This window comes from Teleopsis dalmanni, chromosome 2, assembly GCF_002237135.1.
Source record: "Teleopsis dalmanni isolate 2A chromosome 2, ASM223713v2, whole genome shotgun sequence".
NCBI lineage: Eukaryota > Metazoa > Arthropoda > Insecta > Diptera > Diopsidae > Teleopsis > Teleopsis dalmanni.
The window spans coordinates 235,216,076-235,222,623 of NC_051847.1; positions in this window are offsets into that span (position 1 = coordinate 235,216,076).

The following is a 6,548-nucleotide window of genomic DNA, read 5'->3' on the forward strand; positions in this document are numbered from 1 at the left end:
TGGGGGAAAGTGGCGATCCCTGAGGAATCTTTGCTTTTATAGTTCGGACTGACGATAGAGGAGTATTTGTAATGGTTATATGCTACAATTTTGATTTATCCTAAACATGTTCGTGAAGAATACAAAATTCAACATATCGAAAATAAATCTAAATTGAACTACTTAGCCTAATTTAGAAATATTAACAAAACTTATTTCAGCAAATTTTATTTTTACTTCTCTCTAGAGAAACATCCCATCGAATTTTCCTCAACGTTTCTTATGTTGTGATATATCAAATTTGATTGTAAATAAAAATACTTACAATATTCAACATATTTCCTTACGTTGATATAAATAAATACAAAAATCTATACATCATAAAATTTTCTACTGAAACACTTCATCTTTAATAAACAGAAGCATCGATAAAACTTTTATTGGATTATGTGCCCTTATTTGATTTTTCCAATCGGAGATTTATCACATACTACAATGAGGATATTTTCTCAGAAAAAAAGGAATTATTATCTGCCGGCCCACGCGTTTTTTTTTATAAATTTTTTTTTTTTATTTATTAAAAAAAAAGAAATATAATATTAAAATTTAGGAGTAATATAACCAAGAGAAAGGCAACAACAATGGCATTCGTGTTGTGGTTAGATGTTGACTCACTGCTGCCGTGAAGTACGGTAGGATCCCAGAAATATTTTCAGGTGCTTAACTTTCCATTGGTGGGTGGCATGGATAAAAATTGAATTTTGTTTATTTATGTTTTTCTATGGGTGACAAGCTCAAATGGATGTGCATAGGTAAACAAATTGTGCGGAAAATAACAAAAATATATATCACAAGTAGAATTTTATATAACCTCCACATTCGACTAACATTATTATGCACAGTATAAGCTGTGTTTTGTGTTGAATTGCAAATTCCATTTTAAAGATAATAATAAAAAGTGTATGGTATTATTTTTAAAAGTACAAAATAATAATTTTAAGTTAAGATGCGAAAATATTTTAACATACATAAAAGTAACTTCGCATTGCAAAAATTCTTTTACTTTTTATCATAATTTTTTTTAGGGAGATATGGAAAATTCATATAATAAATCAATGCTTTTAACTTATTTACTTATGCTAAAGAGTTTTTTCCACATTATGGCAATATGAGAGGGGCACACTGATATATCAAGTTATCAAGTCTTATCAGGAACGATGGTTTCATGTTGACTTTCCCCTAATCCATGTAAATGTAATTCTAATATTAGGAGGGTTGAAAAGCTCCAATGTTCGTGAAAAAAGCCACAAGGAAATAAACCAGAAATTGAATTAAAATCCATATTCTCCACATTTATATTAGAGAATTTATTTATTTGTGCATATAAACATATTTTATATATGCACACACATGAACTTACTTTAACTTTGGTAGTTTGTTCTATAATACCAGACACAAAGAAATATTGTAATAAAAGGGAGAAATTTTATTCAGTTTCAGTAAACATATATCAAAATATAGGATAAAAAACGTTTAATAGAGGAAAGCTATACTGAAATGAAATATGCTATCACCATACTCTTAATATCGCCAAATCGGTTACCACATGTTAATTTATAGACCACTGGGTATCAGTAACTTTGTGTCTAATATGTTTCTGTTATGTTCATATTGTATTATATTTAATTAATTATGCATTTATTTGTATCTAAACTGGATATTATCCACAATAGTATAATAATGTTATAATAATAATGTTAATGAACCAATATTATATAATCTATACATAGTTAATCTGTCCACTTCCGCGGAAATATCTATTACAATATTTGGAGACGATCAGTTCTTATGTCTAGACACTCAAACCCATTAATAGATTTACAAGAAGTTCTAATAATGGACTCTAGCAATATAACACATCCTTGAGTATAAATTATAAATAATTAACTCTAGATTGGAGTGCAAACTACATTGGGATGTAAGTCTTACCTGACAACACCATGTTTTCATAATGAATGAAATGTAAATAGTACTTAAATTAATACATCCGTATTGGTTGCTTAGCTTCATTTCATAGCTAGTACTATGAAATACACTTTTGATCTATAAAACTGTCATTAAATCAATACGAATGTATAGTACAAAACTATATATATCCGCATCAAGTTCAAATATAGATATAATTCCACGATTTTAACAAGAAGAACTGCATACAACAGAAAAGATGGCGTAATATATCATGAACGACGGTGCTAACAACACGAGGGCTAAAGAACGTACACTATACCAGAAGAAATCTATTGGTATAATGACCCAGCGGTCTTGTCAGTCACCTGAATATTTTAACTAAGATATTTTCTAATCCATCATTTGAAAAACCACAATTAAAAAGGTTCCGACAAATATAACTTATTGTATCTTCTTATAGAATATTAAAGAGCGGATAGAGTACTTTAAAGCAATAACCCTAACAATCTTAAAATACACTTTCTAACAATCGGGAGATAAATATTTCCTAAGTATATATATTTAAATTAATAGAAAAAATACAGAAAGAATATATTTATAATTGTTAATAAAAATATTAAAAACTAAATGCTTATTATTATATTATTATTATTATGTTATAGTAGACTTTTTTCTTTTTTTTAACATTATCCACTTGATGTGAATAATGAACCATATCAATTTCATATGAATAAAAACAAACAAGAAAATATTTAGTTGAAAATTATATCTGTTTTAATTAACATATATATGTAGAGTATATATAATGAAACTCTTCATTTTAGTTAAATTTTATTTAAAATTTTAAATCAATGAAACAGTCAAATCCATGTATCCAAAGCTTAGGAAATAAATTCAAAAAATGCATAAACCTTTTGTGAATTAAATATTTACCATAATTAAAATATCTGCAAAATAACTATAATTCAGTGCAATTTGTTTACTAATCCCGAATTCAATTTATTCCAAACAATTTTTACAGTTCAGTGTTTTTATTTATGGGAAGTGCAAAGCAGCAGGGAATACATACATCCCATACTTGCATTTAAGAGCAATCAACAATTTTAAGTAAAAAAGTGCTTCATAAAATCAATAAATGAATTTACAATTTACTGAAAAGATTTGAACCATTTAAGAAGTATTTTGTAAAATGACCACACATTCTTGAAAGTATTTACCAATCAATACCAATTTACTCAGTGGGTAACTCAATACTTAGTATTGATAAAGGAAAGTGGAATTAAATTGAACAAATCAAAATCATGAAACAATCTGGCGAAGACAATCGAAATGGACCATAACATAAAATATTTGATTAATAAAAGGATAACAATATTATTGATACTTCAGTATTCTACAATTATTTCCCCAATTAAGAAAAATATTGTAATTTATTATTATATGTTAATTATATGTTATTATATGTTAATTAATAAAATCAATAATGAATGTATTGTGAACTGCACAATACTATTTAATTACATTATTAATTAAAAATAAATTAAATCATCTGTTTATACTTAATTATAAATACAATAGAATTTACTCAGTTTCATCAGTAAGAAAATGAAGTTTTTATATTACAAAGAAAAACTTTTAATTAAAGTGAAGATAGCACAGATGAGTTCAATTCGAACTTATAAGTTAATTATTGTTTGAAAATAAATTTGAGGAATAATTAAATATTAATCATTATATTCTATGAAAGTGGAAAACACATTTAATAAACGACTCACATCTTTAAAATGGAGAAGATATTTCTTTGGTTATGTCAAAAAGAAGTAAAGAAAAGTCACTCCTCAGAGAACATATAAAGAAAAATGAGTCAGTAGCTTGAATTTGCTCTGTAGTATACCTGTAGTATATCTGATAAACTAATTGACAGATGGCGCTCAAATTTTGTACCATATGTCAAGAAATGGTGTACCAACATAACAAAAAACAAAATTTTTGAAAAAGTTCTATTACTTAAGCAGTAGTTAACAAACAATAAAATCCGGATACTTTTTGAGCACATGGTAGTGTCGGCATAATAGATTGATGGTCAAATCTTAGAATTACAATACTCTAGTTGAAATGATAAAAATTTTAACTATCTTTTTGATAAACATGGATTCGTGATCATTTTTCAATATTATTTTTTAATAATAAATTTGATAACGTCAAACGTAGTGATTATATTTTACCCAATAGAAACTATTTGGTTTACTAAAGAGGTTTCGAAAAGTAGTGAACTACAATAATAAAAGTTCCTTTTAAATAATTTGTAATTAATTCAATGTTTGTTTGATCACACAGCTGTTTCGGATATTGTCAAATACCCATCATCAGTAATTTTGAAATTATTTCTTATATTAATTTATTCGTAAAAAAGTTTATAAGACTGCAATTACTAAGGGTTGAACTCATGCCCTTCCAAATTTGAGGCTCAGAGTCAGCATTCAATAATGAACTGACCCGAAGCTGTACTTGAATTATGTATTAACACTTTTTTCTTGAGTTTTGTTAATTTGCTGTGAAAGTTTTTTGTATTATATTAGAATGAAATTATAAAACAACTGTAGAAAAATTGAATTAATTAACTATATGTTAATATTTTAATTGTTAAATCTTAATGCTATTCTTTTGTAAAGGCATTATTTATTGCATATTTTTATATTAATGTTTTCTGCGCATAAAACCTAATCTAGAAACCTAATACGGAGAAAGTCATGCTTATGTTACACTACAATTCGTACTAGAGAGACTCGAAATTAAATCTATTTTTTTAATCATATTATTTTTATTATAATTCTATATTAATTTTGAAGACATACTCGAAGCCATACTGTATGGTCAGTCAAAAATTCAATTAATTAAAATAATTTAAAAAGAATTTTTGCTGTTGTAGTTCACCACTTCTCTAAACTTCTCTATTTTTCAATAATAAAAATTTAAATTAAAGCGGAAGTATTTCAATGTTCTCAATTGTGATTTTAAGTTTCTGATTCCTATACAATAGTTTTAACGATAGAATCAAAATAAACCTTTTCCAATTTACATAAATCACTCAGTATTCTTTATTTAAATGAACCAGATACTGGCAGTGGGCCATTCAGGTGATCACTGCCATTAATCAGTAAAAGTTCTTCTTCTTTGTATGATGGTTATTCCTTCTAGCCACCGATTAACTGATATTTAAATCTGTTCACAACACTTTCTTTGATAATAAAAATACTAGTATCTTTAACATACGAGCACTTGGGATTTTGAGAAGTTGGAAAATAAATTAAATTAAATTAAATGTTGTGTAAATAATAGATATTTAAAGTCAACTGTGGTGTAAAGGAAAATTATCAAATTATTTTTTGTCTTGAAAAAACTTGTGTCGCTTTTCTAGATGATGCTTAAACTATTGAAGTTACGATTATTTAAATACTTAATGGTTAAAACCATTGATTTGATAAAAATAAATTTCTATCGAAATATTTATTGATAATTTTTATTTATTATTTGTTTTATCATAAAAATTTGTTTTAAATATTTCATATTCATATATCATCTCATGTTCTCAAAGCAATTTATTATCATTGCATTCCTGCATTCAAATCTACAGTTCGATATCAATTGTTAATTATTCATTGAGCAATCTCATGCTTCTATATGAATGCGAATAAACGAATTTTCTTTATTCGTTTGCAATGAATTTCCTTAGATTGAAACTAATGACTTTATAGGAGCTGAACCAATATTCGCTTTCAACTTTCAAAAAACAACATAAACTGTTCAAACAGCTGCATTTTTCGATTAATCAAATTTGCGCATCTATGTATCTTGGCATTGTGTCTGCTGCAGTTCTGTATTCCATTGCAAGTTTAATTGCAACTGCAGTACAGAAATTGTGGGCGAGTTCAGTTTTTCCAAATTTTGCAACGAAGTATCTGCAATCCTTCCATGGTCTTGGTACAGCTGGTGTTTAGCAAACAATAATTCTTGTGAACTACTACTTTGTATCGTGTTTTTGCAACATATTTCTTAAATTCGATGAGGTCTTATGGGTTTCTAGTATATGGATATATAGGTGTGCAGTTGCATATCTTGCATGTTGCAATCACATTCCTTTATTAACACTTGAAAGATTTTCATCCTTTAAATATTATCGTTTGAAAATAGTTTACAAGTTTTAAACTATAATTAAGTTGTTACGTGTATTGCATTATCAGGGAAAAGGGTGCATACTAAAGTTCGCCTTTATATATTTTTTTGAATAAAATAAAAAATAAGCACTACTAATGAAGTATTTAATAACTTCACGATTTTATTAAAAAGACTGAATTAAAAATAGTAGATTAAGCAAATTAAATAAACGAACTAATCCATTTATTTGGAGTAACAAGATTATCAACCGAACTCAGTTTCTATTTTCCAAAATCCAGTTTCCATGAATTTTCAAATAGTCAGTTGTAAGATGAGAAGTGTAATTGCCTTAATGGAAAATATTTGTTTCCCGTATTTCACTCTCCTCTCTTATTAAGAATATATTGTATGTATTACTCTATGGAATTGTAAACTGAGTTAAATTA